General features: G+C 41.2%; 1 protein-coding gene across 1 annotated transcript in view; it reads left to right on the forward strand.

Annotated features, from left to right (window-relative positions):
- The first annotated feature begins 1,121 nt into the window (after positions 1–1,121).
- Positions 1,122–17,742, forward strand: part of LOC311600660 (leptin receptor) — a 101,599-nt gene continuing 84,978 nt past the window's right edge. The window contains exons 1-2 of the mRNA XM_084787628.1: positions 1,122–1,228; positions 3,650–4,698. The gene's annotated coding sequence lies outside the window, so the exon portion shown is untranslated. The remainder of the gene's footprint in view (positions 1,229–3,649; positions 4,699–17,742) is intronic.

Here is a 17,742-nt window from a genome sequence, read left to right on the forward strand (position 1 = left end):
TTTGAACCTCTCCCCTTTAAATGCATTTCTAGTGCAGACAGAGGGGAGCTACTATTTACTCAAGTAATTGGACCTGCCAATTATCAGCTAATGGCATGTCATGTGACCCCAACGTAAAATACTTTTATATAAAAGGCCTTCTTTGTTCTTTGTTAGTGTTTACTTGGCCCTTAGAATCTATTATTTAATTAAATAGTTTTATTACTTATCCAGCAAATGCAGTTCAGTATAGTTAAATATAAGAAGGCATTTGTCATTTCCTGTGATCCAAGACTTTGTTGGAATATTTGTTGTTATTGATTGTACAAGTAAATTTCTTAAAAACAAACAAGCAAGCAAACAAACTATAACATCTTTCTGGTTTTCAAGTCAGCCTCTTTTCTTGTTAGATCTAGGTGTCCATGCACCCCTTTCACAAAGTCCAATCATGTGAATGTGTGTGTGTGTGTGTGTGTGTGTGTGTGTGTGTGTATGTTCATGCATGTGTGTAGGTATACAGCAGACAACTCATTCCTGGACTGTGGTCATAGTCCACTCGCTGATCATAAGGCTGTGATGAGTCTGTGACCCCATAAGTCACCCAATGTGTGAGTCAGTGTGATGGGTACATCCCTGGTAGTCAAGTGTGTACATGGCAAGTGTAGAAGAACAGAATGAAAAGCTAGCGGGGCAAAGAAGTGATCCTGGAAAGAGTCAGTCATGGAAGTCACTGACAGGCATTCAAGAAGTCAAGAAGGGCTCCATCAAGATTACCCATGTAGTAACCAGGCAATGTTTATGGTCTCCAACGAATAATCAAAGTACTCGGATAAAATATCGTACCCAGTTCATGCAACGGTAAGCTTAGCCATAATTGATTGTTCCCAGTGGGGTTTGCATCTGTGCAAATGGGCAGTCTATTGATTTTTTTTCAAAAGAGAAAATAGGTGAACGCATTAATTTATTTTTTACACTAGATTTCCTTTTAGAGATTTTTTTCCCTCCCCTCCCAAAATACAGAGTGAGTCAGGGTGTTAATCTGCTTTTGCTCTGGTAAATTCTATCTCATTATAGAGGTGGTTTTCAGTGTGGTGACAATTCTTAACAGATTGGTTGTGGTTTTTTTTTTCTCTTCTCTCTCTCTCTCTCTCTCTCTCTCTCTCTCTCTCTCTCACTTATTCCTTCACAGCCCTTTACCATGCCTGAGAGAAGTAACCAAGCATTGTGGCAGCAGGATTGAGACTCAAAGGTATTCAATTAATTAGAATGTAAATGCTGTATGGAGCTATTGACTCAGAGCCTGGGGCAGAGTGGATGCTCGGTGCTGTGTCATGGTGAAGAAGTGCAGACATATCTAGGTGGATGCACTTCTGCAACAGTGATGGTTGCAATGTGCTGTGCTTAGCCTTAAGCAACAGTTAGGACTCAAACAGAAACGGAGAGCTTGAACCTCTTTACTTTTTCCTGAAGCAGTCATTTTCCATAATGTCCAGATTTTCTTCTTCTTTTCTTTAAAATAAAAAGATTTATTTACTTATTTATTACATATATGGTATTCTGCCTGCACACCAGCAGAGGGCACCAGATCTCATTATAGCTGGTTGTGAGCCACCATGTGGTTGCTGGGAGTTGAACTCAGGATCTCTGGAAGAGCAGACAGTGCTCTTAACTGCTGAGCCACCTCTCCAGCTCTCCTTATTATTATTTTTCTTTGAGTTTGTATATAAAGTAACAGATATCCTCATGGCATTTGCACACAGGTGTCATTTTGCTTGATTTTCCTTCAGCTTCCTCCACCACTGCCATCCTCCAGTTCCCTGCCCCCTTTCTAGTTCTTTTAACTTCCCCCTTTGCCTTCATGTCACTTGTATTCTATTCTTCTTCTCTCCTCCCTCCTTTCCTTTACAAGTCTTCCTTCTTTCCTCCTTTCACAGCCCCCCCCTCCATGTGGTCTTCTGACTATGGTTTATGTTGCATGCATTTTCGTAAATCACCCTCCATACAAACTATGCTCTGTGTGTGTGTGTCCACTGGAGGACAACATTAGATGTTATCTTCCACAGTGTTGCTCATTTCCCTTAGAGACAAGACCTCTCATTGGCCTAAAGCTAATTATGGTAGACTGTCTGGCCGGCGAGCCGCACAGATGCTCCTGTCTTGCTTCCCCAATTCTGAGATTATAGATTCACAGTACCAGGCATTTCCACATGAGTTCTGGGGATCACACTCAAATCCTCATGCTTGCAAAGCCCAGTGCTTTATTGACGGAGCCGCTCTTCACCTCAGCTGTCTGTCTGTTGCCGGGTGTGTAAGGTGTCTCTGCAGTGTGTTGACTTAGAGTGTTTTGGGTGTGTACCCAGCAGTAATATAGTTGGGTCATTTGGTAGTTTTACTTTTAGTTTTTTTGTTTGTTTGCTTGTTTGGGTTTTGAACCTCCATACTGATTTTTCTAGTGGCTTCTCCAGCTTCATTTCCATTAGCAGTGACCAAGGACAGCTCTTTCCCTACATCTTTTCCAGCATTTGTCACTTGTTTTCTTGATGTTTGTTATTCTGATTAGGTTGAGTTAGAATCTAAATGCCTAGGTTTAACATTTCCTTTTAGTTTTTCACAACCAAACAACTAAATCCCACTTAGATTATACCCTAATAGCACAGAAGACTAGAATTTGGTCTTTATTTATTCAGTTGTTGTGACTGGTTCGGTAGTGACTCTCCTTTCAGTACGTGTCCATGCTCCAATCCCTAGACTCTATGAATATGACCATATTTGGAAAAAAAGAGGAAATTTTGTAGATGTAATTAAGTTAAGGATCTTGAGATAAAAATCATCTTACCTTACTGGGATGGGTCCTCACTCCAAAGACAAGCAAAACAAATAAATAAAACAAAACAACCCCCCCAAAAGAGAAAAAGAACCCCAAACCCGATGACACAGGTGCAGAGAAGGCAGCATAAAAACAAAGGCAGACACCTGAATTACATGGCCTCACGACAAAGAATGCCCGATGCAAAGGCTGGAAGAGGCAGGGCTGGAGTGTCCCTTAGAGACTTGGGAGAGACTGCCAGACCTGCTGACATCCTGAACAGAAAGAACAAATCTCTGCTGTTGTAAGCACTACTTTTGTAATAACCTGTTATAGCAGCCATGGGGAATGAATGTGCTAATTTGATTGTTTAGTTACTTTGTTAAGGTTTCTTTTTGTGTTGTTTTAGTAATAATAATTTGAAGAAACCAAGTCTGTTCTTCAATTTTATTCTCCACCCAATGGAGACATTTGTCTGTTTATTTATTTACTTGCAACAGTTTGGTGAAAACCAAAGCTTAGCATTTCTAGGTTAATGGTGCCTACCTCAAATGCCTGCAAAGCCTATGCCATGGGTACTTGTGGCGCTTCTCAATAAAGTGGCTTCAACATACGGTCCTCAGGGCCTCCGCTTGTCAGAAAAGTGTCACTGGCCCTCAAAGATCATGTCTATGAGGAGTCCTATTACACATCCGACAGGTGGCAGTTTCTGTAATGGCTCATCCCATGGAGCAGGAGCTGAGCTCTCAGCCCTGTTGTGGTTGGGTTAATTCAGGCGGCTGACTTCCTGTGTGGATAGTTATAAAACTATCTCCCCAATCCACTCACGTGTGTTCCTTCATCTTTACTCTGTTTTTTCTTCAGATCAACTGCACAACTGGGAATGTTCCAAATGCTTTTGTCCTCCTCTCCCAGGAGTTCAAAGAAAGTAGTAAAACACACAATGCCGTCAATACCATTCATAAAGGAAGTAAACTGATAGGGGAATACGCATTTTGAGCGGAGAGCAACAAATGTCTACGTACTTTGAGGTTGGAATCCGACTCTCTAAAGACAGATTTATTATCATTATTTTTTATCTTGCCATGCCAAATGTCGTTGAGTTCCAGGATGGAAAACGAAGTGGAGGTCATTAATCAACTAGATGAAAGAATGCCCTCCCAAGGCAGAGATGGTGGCTGATGCACATAGCGAGAAAGGGAGCTCATGGTTTCCTTATTTGGGATCTTTCCTGGTTCTCTTTCCCACTTCGCCAAGTCCTTAGTGCAGCATTTTCCACACCTGCTGCTGTAAAGGTCAGAGAAGCCTGAATCAGCCCCAAAGGTTCGCCCAAGCTCCCGCCTCGGCCACGCGCTCAGCGTCCCCGCAGCGCGGTCACCTGAGTGGCCAGTGCCTCGCAGTGGCGCGCCCGCGCACGAGTGGCCCGCACCTTCTGAAGCAGCAGCACACAGCTCAGGCTTCCCCGCCTCACGCCTCACTCCACCCTAGGATACAAGTGGGACCACCTTCCGGTCCTGAAGCCCTGGCGCTGGACCACACAGGGCTGCGCAGCAGGACGCAGGTTTGGTGAACAGCGGCCGGTTGGTGTCACACCTGCGGAGGGCCACGCAACTTCTCCAGGCCTCCTGCCACTTTGGAAACTGCCTGGGACTGCTACATCAACCCGTTAAACCCCCGGAGCCCGAGAGAGGGTGGGTTGGTTTGAGAGGGAAAAAAAAATGTGTTGTGGGGCGGGTTAACTTTCCCACCCTCTTCTCCCTTCCCGAGCAAACTAAAAACAAAACAAATACAAAAGCCAGCCCGCCAGCCAACCAAAGCCCCAAGCCGAGCCTCAGCCAAGGCACCCATTTAAAAGGATTTGCAGCGGTGAGGAAAAAACCAGACCCGACCGAGGAATCGTTCTGCAAACCCAGGTATGTTGACACCATCTAAGACCCTGGGTACCGGGGCGCGGCGCTGTTTGTGGACTCTGGCTTGAAGAGAGGGGGTTCTTAAGAGGGGCCTGAAGAGTCTCTGGGTATCAAGGCAGTGACACAAGTGCCCCGCCAGCGCTCCAGACCAGATACATAGTTAGGCTCTGTTTCCCACTAATCTTCAGTGATGTGTGCTTAGCCTAACCTCCGTGGGTTTCTTCGTGGATCGCATTTAGAGGGTTGGATTCATATAATTTCCGAGGCCTTTTAGTAATACCTCCAGGTGTACCCCATGTTAAAAATGTAGACTTTTGTAATTGCCAATCTCTCTAAAGACTCCATTGTACTTGGGGTTGGGATTATTATGTACATTTACCGTCTATGTTTTCAGGATTTTTCAGTTAATAGTGGTAGAGAAAACATAGTATTTGAAAAGAATTTGGAAATAGTTTATACAGAAATGGGTCACAAGGCAGTTACTTAAAGATTCACATTACCTTTAAAGAATCATATTACCTCTGCGGCATTGAAAAACAGAAAAGAAATAGAAAGAAAGAAAGAAGGAAGGAAGGAAGGAAGAGAAATATCTAAATAACTTGTGCCTTTAGCATAGTACTTTTTAAAAATTTTTGTATTGTGTATTTGGAAGAAAATTTATTTTGGAGAAAACCAAAAATTATACCTTTCCCATCAATTACAGAGTGGTGCTCATGGCTTTTTAGCATAAAGTTGTGTGCAGAATGTTTAAAAGGTGGTTTTTCAGAGCACTTCAGAGCATCCTGTGAAATGAATCTCAATGAGAGAGATGACAACTTCAGTGATACATTTCGTAGTCTTGGAATGAATCCTAGAAAATAGCAGAGGTTAACTAAACAGATCAACCAGAAATTAGGTATCTATGCTCTCTCTCTCTCTCTCTCTCTCTCTCTCTCTCTCTCTCTCTCTCTCTCACACACACACACACACACACACACACATGTACACACACTCACATATACTCCCACTCACACACACACTCACACGCTCACACACACACCCTGGACTTGTACTATAAAGTAGCACTATATATTTTGCTTGTACAGTAAAACACCTTGACTCATCTATGCAAGATCAGAATAAGGCAGTTGCCTTTGTCACCACATACAATAGTTCACTGTTAGTATTTTCAAAATTATTTGAGATTTAGGCATTGCCAGTTAGGATAGGCGTAGAAGTCTTTGTAGCTATTTTTGTTGGCTATGATCTAAAATGTAATAATCTCTTACCACCCACAAATGCTTTGTGTGCAATCCCAGAGAGTAGAATGGGCTGGGTTTGAACACATTTTAACTTATTTTCAGTCTCCTTTGAAGTTTGAGCAGAGAGAAGTGAATTCCACGTTGATTAGCCAGGGAATCTTAGAACTCAGATACCCTGCTGGCGCTTGTTTGAAAAACAACGGGAACACTGCAGGCATCTGTTGCTTAGGTCGGGCCAGCTCATTCACAGCTCCAGGGCCGGGGCGCTTGGCTCGGGCCCCTTTCTTCTTTTGCAACGTGGTGCTTTACTCTCCCATGAATTTATCGAGGAAAAAAAAGTCATTGCTTCACACTTAGATCACTAATATAAGACCAAATGGTTTGGGTTTGTGAAGTGGGAGGTCTTGGAAGTAAGATCTAAACACATCCAGAAGAAAGAAAGAAAGAAAAGCCAAAATAAATTAATTCTCTTGGCAGATACTGTATTGCATTTTTTAAAAAGAGGCATGCACTCATACTGAAAAACTATGTCCCGTGGAGTTAAAATGAGGAAAAGGCTTATGTTCAGTTCAAATCCTAAGATTTTATGTGATTTACAGATTCCAATTTTAATTAAATTAGAAAAGTGCAAATGTTCACCTACAGACTTTGTACATCCAGGCTTTTGAAGTTTCTATTTAAATTTGATCTGTTTTTAGTTTAGAATATTCTAAAACACAAACACACATACAACAAGCAATATGTATCTCATGTTGACCTCAAACTCACTTCGTAGCTGATGGTGACCTTGAATTTATCTCGCCTCTACTGCCTGGGGGCTGGGGTTACAGGTGTGGACCACTTGGTTCCTGGGGTGCTGGGAAGTCAAACCCTGGGCTTCCTAGGCAAGCACTCAACTGAGAGAGTGACACCTCCAGCCCTGCTCAGTGGTTTTTCCCATGCAATAGTGACACTATCAGTTGTCTTTTCACCCAATGTGATCTTAGTCTTTAACAATTTGAAGCATTTGAACTGTGACAGACATAGGGAGGAATCCCTAAAATGAATGTATTCCCTGCTGTATAGCAAACCATTGCAATGAGTAGTTACAAGACAAAGGCTTTCTACTCACTATGTAACGAAGATAACTGGAGGATACCCAGATTTGTTACTTTCCTCTTCCTTATCCCAAGCCTTGTTTTGCCTATTTTAGAAGAAAACTTACATCAATGTTGAATGTATCTGTTTGCAGATTATTTAGGCTATGTATATGTCTGTTATTTTCTTCTCTTCCCTACAAGGCAGAATTGCTTATATTCTCTGTGCTTTTACTTTTTTTTTTTCTTAAACCCATTCCTATCCAACTTTAGTTTTAAATATTCTGCCCAAGGTCTTCAAAGTCTATAGGACTGTCAGGTCTCTGGTGGCATCAGCCTTGCCGTTTGGTGTCGTGTTCATTCCATTTCGCCCGCTGCTGACAGCCTTGCCCCAGTCAGGGCACATGCGCTCCCCTTTTCTCTTCACAGGTGACACTTTTCTGTCTGCTCTGCTGGTCCTTCTCTTCTTAAGCCTTTGCTCTTTTCACTCTCCACTCTTGGAAGATTGCTTGCAATCTCTCTGTCTGTATACCGAGGGCTTAGTGAGAGTTCTTGCCTTGACTTCCTTCCTGCTCTCAGCCTCAGACCGCTGTACCCAGCTTCCTGCTCAGCATTTTCGCTGGTTGGCTAGTGGACATTCTAGACATTTGATTTCAGCGTGCCCCAAACAGAGTCTTCGTGGTGCACTGTCTGACGTCCATCTCATCTTTCAGATTAGTTAGGACCTAAGCCTTGGAGTCGTCATTGATCCCTTACATTCTATTACAGCCCATCTATATCCGTATCGGTATCTACCTATTTCTGTGTCGATATATCTTCTTTGCTTTATTCTCAAAATAAATCCAGAATATAATCTCTCCCTGTACTTCAGTGGACATTACAGACTGCGCTTACCTTTGGGTTATTGCAAGGGCTCATTATAACCTTTTTTTTTCTTTCTCTTTAATCTACTTTCAAAAGTGTTCTCCAAGCTGGGAGGGGCAGCACACGCCTGTAATCCTAGCACTGTGGGAGCCTGAGGCAAGTGGCTCTCTGTGAGTTCGAGGCCGGCCTGGTCTATGAGCGAGTCCAGGAAAGCCAAGACTACACAGAGAGACCCTGTCTCGAAAAACCAAAAACAGAAACAAAACAAATAAACAACAACAACAAAAAAGAGTTTTCCTTTTAAAATACATGTGAAGGGAGGAGAGATGGGCTCAGCAGTTAAGAATGCCTGCAGCCCCTTCAGAGGACCTGGGTTTCATTCCCATCAGCCATGTTGGGCAGCTCACGTCAACTGACGCTATGTTCAGAGGACTCTGATGCCCTCTACTGGTCTTTGTGGGTATGCACACGCACGTGCACAAACAAGCACATCCATAAATAAAAAATTAAAATATTATGTCTATGGATACTTTGTCTGCATGTATGTAGGTGCATGATGTGTGTTCCTGGTGCCCATAGAGCCCCAAAGAGGGTGGCACATTCCCTGAACTACAGTAATAGATGGTTGCGAGGCATCTTGTGGGAATGAAATCCAACATGGGTTCTCTGAAAGAACTATTACCACGGCCCCGAAAACAAAACCTTAGTACAACGTACACATCAGATCGTGACACCCTTCCGCTCCTAACGCTCTGGTGGCTGTCCAGTTCCTATGTTGTCAAAGCCCCATCTTTGTCATAGTTACAAAACTCCAATGGCCTCTCATCCTTCCTGCTCCTGTCATTTCTTCCTCCTCCTGGGCCGCTGGCTCTCCTTGAGTGTGTCAGCGACTATCTTTCTACTTCAGCTTTCTCTGCTTGGTGTCTACATGGTTTGCTCGGCTACACACACTTCCCTCAGGTCTTTGTTTAAATGTCTCCAGGCAGAGTTTGAACTTGCCCGGCTTCTTACTTTGCAATATGTATGTTCCCTTTGCTTTGCTTTTTCTCTCCATCATGTTTACTCACGTTCTAAGATGCTCTGTGTATGCTTTTCAGTTTTATCCCCACTAAAATGAGAACTTCACAAGAACTTTTAATTTTGTGTATGTGTTTCACTCAGTCTTAACTTGCGTGTAGTGTGTAATAATTGTTCAGGATTTTTGTTTTGTTTTTGTTTTCCTGTTGACTGACTATTCTGATTTGCTATTTTCTTTGCTGGAAATTCAATGGTTCTCAACCATCCTGATGCTGCAACTTCTATATACAGTTGCTCATGTTGTGGTGATCCCCTCACACTATACAGTTATTGTGTTGCTATTTCATAACTGTAATTTTGCTACTGTTATGAATCATAATAAAAATATCTGATATGCGGGATAGCTGATATGTGCACTCTCCAAAGGAGTTGTAGCCCACAGGTTGAGAACCACTGTATTAGACGAAAGTCTTAGTTACGTTTGAGATTCTATGGTCAAAATATATGACAGATACAACTAAGGTAGGAAAATCCTAATTTAGGTCAAGATTTCAGAGGATTGGGTCTTTAGTTTCATGTTTCAATGCACTTATCAGACCAGCATGGAGGCAGGCACATGTGGAGAAAGACAACTGTTCACATCCAAGCAGCCAGGAAGCAACCAGGGATAGTCTACCCCATAGGAACTAAGTGTAGTGACCCACCTCCTTGAGTAAGAAGCCCCCCAAATCCCTCAGAACCTTCTCAAATACCAGCTGTGGAGCAAGTGTTCAAAGCAGTCCCTTGGGGACCTTTGAGATTCAAATTGCAAGGAGAACTAAATACATTCACAGCACAGATATTTAGGCTTTTTCCTTCTTTTTTCTTTTTCTTTTCTTTTTTTAAAAACTTTCCTCCCTCAAGTGTTCCCTTCCATACTTTCTGCTATGGTTATAACAAAATGCCACAGACTGAGGAGTTTATAAAGAAGAGAATGTAAGCAATATTCAGCCCAGGATTCTGCAGGTGGAAAATCCAATGGCAAAAGGTGGCACTTAAGGGGCCCTTCCTGATGCATTAAAACCTGGCATGGCTGCAAACAAGCATAAGACAAAGGCCAAGAAGGCCAAACATAAACAAAACCAAAATACTCCTGGAATAGTGTTAACTTATACCTGACCTTACCAATTCTTGTTAAGCCTTAACCTTCCAATAACACTGCACTGTAGGCTGCACTTCCAACATATGTGCTTTGGGAAACATTTAAATTATGGAAGGTGCTATACAGAAGACTACAAGAATTTGGATGCATGCTATAAAATAAGTTTTTCAGGACGAAAGTAGCAGTCAAATTATTAAGTCACAAACAACAACAAACCCTAAACAAATCCAAACAAGCAGGGCTTGGTAGCACATGCCTTTAATCTCAGCAATTGTAGTAGTATCTCTGTGAGACTGAGGCCTGCCTTGTCTACATAGGGAGTTCCAGACTAGCCAGGACTGCATAGTGAGACTCTGAAATGTGGTACATATTTATACTAAATAACAGCCAAAGGTCTGAACCAAATAGAGATCCTCAGGAGTGTCTGTAATGTTATAATCAGCTTTAAATAATGTGAAGTCATGTTTAGAAACAGCTGTTACCAGATGCCTGTCTCATGAAGGACAGGACAACTTAGTTTCTCCCAGAATCAGATTTCCTAATTTTGCTTCAACTGACAGCTGTGATTTTGGGTGTCTAACCTATGAAAATCAAGAAACTATAACCCAGAGATAATCGAACAATTGTATTCTGTATGCACCAACAGAATTTCTAAGCCAAGCTGGTTAGTGTCTAAGAGATGATAAAAGATAAATCGTGCACATACATAGTTATGGTGTGTGTGTGTGTGTGTGTGTGTGTGTGTGTGTGTGTGTGTGTGTGTGTAAGAGATACTGGCATACACGTACTCATTAATTGTAATTGCTGTTGTGTTTATAACTTGCAGCCTTTAAAGTCATGCACACTAATTACCCTATTTTTCTGGCATATAAGATGCCCCCAAGTTTAACTTTAACTTTTCCAGTTGAAATATAGAGTTTGGAACACACTCGCTGCTTAAGACTATCTCCCTTCCAATGCACACCCTGTGCAGCCGGCTCGGGCTGCAAACTCCATATTTTAACTGGAAAAGTTAAAGTTAAAGTTGGGGGTTGTCTTATATGCCGGGGAATACGGTATATTAGATGGATGTGGGAGGTGTCCTATATGCCGGGAAATACGGTACATTAGATGGATGTGGGAGGTGTCCTACCTAAGAACTTGGGTTCTAGAACAATGCTGCTTGTCACAGGTGTGACAAGGGAAAGACCTCCTCACGGAACTGATAGAAGGCAGAGAATAGTACATAAAAGCAGTGCTTGGGGCACATGGCTTCCTAGTCATTTGATAACACACTTTAAGCTTATGAATCAATTCTTCCACAGGATTTCCTATTGCTTCTTACTGCTATGCATGGCTAATTTGAGATATGTCCCTGTGCTGACCGTGGGCTTTAAAACCCTTCCCTATTCTTCAGAGAAACGGCAAGCAAATATTAACTTTTTGGAAACATTTATGAATTTTAAGTAAATGCTATCTGATTCACCCTTTCTAAATAGCTTAACTCTTTAAATGTTAGACATCATAGACGTTATGATGTACCATCATTATGTGGTTAACAAACCTACCTACTTAATTATTTTATAATATTTTCCTCATTTAAACTTTTAGCTCTATACTCACTGAAAGAATTCACTTAGAATAATTTTTTATTTAAAAAATTTTTAAATTACTTTACTTATTTCTTTATGTGTACACATGCATGTGTCACTGCACGTGAGAAGTCAGAGAGGACATCTTGCGGGAGCCAGTCCTTTCCTTCCACCTATGAGTCCTGGGGATCAAACTCAGGTTTGCCAGGCTTCGTAGCAGCTGTTTTCACCAATGGAGCCATCGTGCCAGCCTCTGGTTAAAATAATTTAAACTAAATTATTATAAGAAAAACACAAAAATAAATATTTTAGTAAAAACACTTTAAAAAAAGGACTTAGTTATTTTTTAAAAGATGTATTTTGTCTTATTGTTATGTGCATGTGTGTAGCTATGTAGGTTTATATATGTGAGTATGAGTTCCCATTAAAGTCGAAAGAGGGCATCAGATCCCCTGGTGTTGTGGTGAAGGGCTCTTTGAGCATCTGATGTGGGTGCTGGGAAGCAAACTTGGGTGCTCTGCAGGAGCAGTGCCCGCTCTTAGGTGATGAGCCATCTCCCCCATCCCCAGGAATTCTTATTATTCGTGTTATCTGTGTTACCATGTGCATGGGTGCACGTGTGTGTGCGGGTCCCTGTGTGTGTGTGTGCGCACACGGACACTTAGGTCTGAAGGTGGCATTGAGTGTCTTCCTCCATTGTTCTGCTCTCTCCTGTGTGAGTCAGGGTCTCTCCTGAAGCTGGAGCTTGGAGTTGAGTTTTCAAAGTGGCAAATGCATATGCCAAGATGGTGGGACATCTTTGTTCTGTTTTGTTCCGAGACATGATGTAACGCCGGCTGGCCCGAAACTCACTACGTAATCCGGATTGGCTTCCATCTTTTGGCCATCCTCTGTCTGTGCCTTTCCAAGTGCTACCGTTGTAAGAATGTGCCACCCTACCTGGGAAGAAGTCTTTTTTACTTAAGAAAGATTTAAAAGGCTGAAGAGATGGCTCAGTGGTTAAGAGCACTGGCTGTCCTTCCAGAGGACCTGGGTTCAATTCCCAGCACCCACGTAGTGGCTCACTACTGCCTGTAACTCCAGTTCCAGGGAGTTCAACCCTCTCTTTTGGCTTTCTCAGGCTCCAGGAATATTGATGGGAATACATAGCAGATTGCTATTCTAAGTGAAGAGATAAAAATAGGCATACTTAAAATTATAAGGTCACTAGAAATAGATGAAGTTGTATATATTTTGTTAACATTTTGACTCTTGAAGAACTAGTGGTTCATGTATATTTAAATAAGATGCTTAAATGTTTTCTATAAGTATGAAATAGAGGCTTCTTTCGCAGAAAGTGCAGAAGCATTAACAGCAGATGGAGGCCCTTGAGATATTTGTCAAAGCAAGTGGAACGCCAGAGTTGGTTTCCTAATTTACAAGCGTCTCCACAGGCTCAGAGACTTGGAGACCACTGAAGCAAGCCGTAAATGATTTTCTTTCAGTCTAATTGCTCATTCAAACACTGACTCAGACTGTTTTGTTTTGTATTTGTGGATTTGATAGATTAAAAAAATGACAAAAGTAATCACTAGCTATACAAACTGAACCATCTGATCTGCCTCTGAAAACCCATACTATGCTCATTCAGTAGAACATAGTCTGATTTTCTTTTGTTTAGAGTTTATAGTAGTAATAACAGAGGAGCTATTGATGTGGTCAAACTATGGACCAGCTTCTGGGCTCTCTATTAAGATTCCTTCACATTTCGTACACTTCTACCAACCGTTTTCTCTGCCTAAATTCCGAAATAGCTTTTAAAAACCATTGTTTTTAAGATATGTGTAACAGGAACTTTCATTTGCCTGTTTCAGTTATTGTCTGGGAGGATTACTGCCTCCATCTGCTAACCTAGTCCTAGTTCTGGAAGCTTCTAGGCTCTGTACAATCTAACCTAGGCCTAGATAGTTTTCAGTCTCTGAGACTTACTGCTTAATACGCTCATCCTTTCTCTGGCTGGCTGCTTCAACTCAGCTGTTCCGGCTCAAACTCCTCTCCCAGCTGACGTATTCAATTTGGCTTCTCTCTCGGCCTCAGAAGTGCTCTGCTTGGTCTCAAGCGAACTCCAGCCATCTGCTCTCATCTCCTGGCTCCTCCCGGTTCTCTAGCTCGTTCTGTCTTCACCTGCGTCCAGCTTGTTCTCTCTTTGTAGCCTGTCCCTCTATTACTGTCTCATTCTCTCTGCTGCTCTCTTAAGTAGCTCCCCTCTCCTCTCTGTTCTCGTCAGGGATGGGCGTATCCTAATCTGTCACGTCTTTCTCTGATTGGTCACTTTTTCTGCCACTCAATTAGACATCGCTTCCTTCTACAAACCTTAGCTTCATTGGGCACCACCACGCCTGGACCTAAGCTTTTCTTTTTCTTCCTTTCTTTCTTCCTTTCTTTCTTTCTTTCTTTCTTTCTTTCTTTCTTTCTTTCTTTCTTTCTTTCTTTCTTTCTTTCTTTCTTCCTTCCTTCCTTCCTTCCTTCCTTCCTTCCTTCCTTTCTTTCGTTCTTTCTTTCTTTATTTGGTTTTTCGAGACAGATTTTCTGTGTGTAGCCTTGGCTGCCCTGGACTCACTTTGTAGACCAGGCTAGCATCGAATTCAGAGCGATCCACCTGCCTCTGCCTCCCGAGTGCTGGGATTAAAGGTGTGCACCACCATGCCCGGCTTAGGAGAAATCCATTTTATTTATTTATTTTTATTTTATTTCATTTCATTTCATTTTATTTTATTTTTTGACCTAAGCTTTTCTTAACATGAATCTTGCTCTATACTAGGCTGGCCTCGAACTCAGATCTGCTTGCCTTTGTCTCCTGGATTAAAAGTGTGTTTGTATTCCAGACAGATCACATAGACCTAAGTCTTTGGATGTGATCTCTTGCCAAAGCAGCCTTGTTCTGAATTAAAATTCCTCTACAGATATAGGACTGTATATCATCTATGTTGATTTATTCAACAAATATTTACAAGTACCTACTATGTTTCTTAGACGATTGTATTTTGTTTGTAAAACTCAGATATGTGTTTGGGAGAGATGGCTCAGCCAGCAAAATGCCTGCTACATGAACACAGAGACCTGCGTTTTCACTCCTAGAGCCAGTGTGGAAAGCTGGAGACTTGGGCATTCTCCTGTGGCTCCAGTGCTGGAGCACTAGACACAGAAGGACCCCCAAAGCCCACTGGCCAACCAGCCTAGCTGAATTCCTGTGCAAACTTCAGGCTTAATGAGTGAACTTGTATCAAAAAAGTTAAAAGTAGAGAGCAGTTGGGGAAAGAAACCAAGTCAACTTCATGCATGCACACCCAAACGGATGCCTCCCATGTGCATATGTGCACATGTGCACACACCTACATTAGCCAATACCCGTAGAACACCTCATATATACACATATGCACATATTGCACACATTATACCTACAAACATGTGCACAACACATACTACACATATATAAACACACACACACACATATATACATGCTGGGTTTGTGTCAACTTGACACAAGCTGGAGGCATTTTAGAAGAGAAACTCTCAATGGAGAAAATGCCCTCACCAGATTGACCTGTGAGAAAGCCTGTTGTGCAGTTGCATGACTGATGACTGATGTGGAGGGACCAGCTCACGGTGGCCATTGTCATCCTGGGTGGTTCTGGGTGCTGTAAGAGAGCATCTGGACAAAGGCAGCAAATTTCTGCTTTGGTTCCTGCCTCCAGGTTCCTGTCCTGAGTTTCTGCCTTAACTTCCTTGATGATGATGGCTTGTGCTGTGACAATATAAATGAGATAAACCTTTTCTTCCAAGTGTACATAGGCTGTGGTGTTTTGTCACAAAAATGGAAATCCCAACTATACTAATACTCTACCTAGTATATCACACATACACCTCCCGAGATACAAATTCCATATGAGATGAATGTGATAACTATACTATGGAAACACCCTGTATACATATTACATGTACATACATACACATAGATCACACATATATACCACATACTACACACATGTATACACATTAAATATACACAAACATATAAAACATTCATAAACATAATCACATATATATTACATGTACATACCTATATACTTATCACATATACACACATATACATATACAACATGTATATACCCCCACTACATACTATATACACAGACTATATACATACACAGCACACACATCATATCTCAGCTACACTGCACACACACACACATGCACACACACCATATTCCACACCCAACATACACACCATACACATCACATCTTTCCACAGACACATGCGCATATGACACACATACACAGGACATACACCATATATAACCCCCTACATACAAATATACCACTCCTTACCATATACAAGGCATGACACACATAGCACACACATGCACAACATAAATACACATACAACATATACCACACACATATACACACATATGTATAGCATATAAACATCATACATATGTACTATACACCCACCATGCATGCCATACATCATATACACACATATCACACACTATACACATCCATACAAGATGTATACCATGTACAGCTCATGCATACCATACACACATTGTACACATATACAACACCATACACTATATATACCCTACACATACTCATATGTTATAGTCTCATCTCCCATATTATACACATTTATACACACATACACAGTCCACACACTCCACACAATACAAACCACATAAATGCATATGCAACACACACACCATGCACATAATATATACCACCCACTAGAATACATATATGTCCAATACACACAAACATATACATACAACATACATACTCCATATACAACTCCACAATACACACCACATAGATATGCAACACACACATACAATATGCCACACACACATCATGCACATAAACATGCAACATACAACACACACATATACATTTACACATACAAAATATACTCCATACACAACCCACACACATACACACAGTACATATGCCACACTTATACACACATGTTATATACATACACTACATATAACATATACAACATACCACCACCCCTACACATTTACACACATACATATACCTGTACCCTATGCACATATACACACATTCCCAACTTCACACATATACACACATAACACACATGCCATATATAACTACAAATCATATACTACATCACATACACATATAACATATACACATGCCCTACAGTACATGCACAACATGTGCACACACACACAAACACAATACACACATCATACTTCTACCCCAGCACACATGTAAACCATCACACACTCCATCACAATACACCTACTACACATACATACACACCATATACAACATACATACCACACACACAATATATAACAAAATACATACACAAACACAATGCACACAATATATACACATACACCACACACACACAGAGTACATACAACACCTATACACACACAATATGCAACTCACTCATTTACTACACACTTACATACCACACACATTGTCCCAGTTGGGTCCTTGTCAAGTTGGCATGAGCTAGGGTTATATGGGAAGACAGAACCCAGGAGGCTGAAGAAGATGCTCCAACGTTGTAGAGAGGTTTTGGTGACTGTTCAGGTAGAAAACTGTCTATGTCATCCTCTGATTTGGGAAGCTGCTAACCTGCTCTTCTTGTATACTCAGGTAATTAATTTTATTCCTTCTCAAGTCTCTAATGGAGTTGAAGACCAAATAGCTTGGTTTTACAATGAAGCTTAGTTGTTTAGGGATTAAGATGTTTTTAGTTCTAGATAGATGTTTTAAGTTGATAATGAAGAGATATGATAGATATTGATTTACATTCAGAATTTTAGACTCCCCAAGATAGGAAAGATGTTTTCTTCAAGGTTGCCAAATACAAATAGCCAAATCACTATGAATGTAAATTTATATAATTCCTGATTGTTTCATGGCTCTTCTTGCTGTAGGTAGTGTATTAGATGTATGTATAATAAAATAAATGTATAGGTAAAAAAGAATTATTTTTAAAAATTATTTATTTATTATTTATTTATTTATTTATTCTTGTAACATCTCAATGGTTATCCTATCCCTTGTATCCTCCCATTCTTCCCTCCCTCCCATTTTTCCCTTACTCCCCTCCCCTA

Source organism: Acomys minous, assembly GCF_964271855.1.
Source record: "Acomys minous genome assembly, chromosome: 6".
Classification (NCBI taxonomy): domain Eukaryota; kingdom Metazoa; phylum Chordata; class Mammalia; order Rodentia; family Muridae; genus Acomys; species Acomys minous.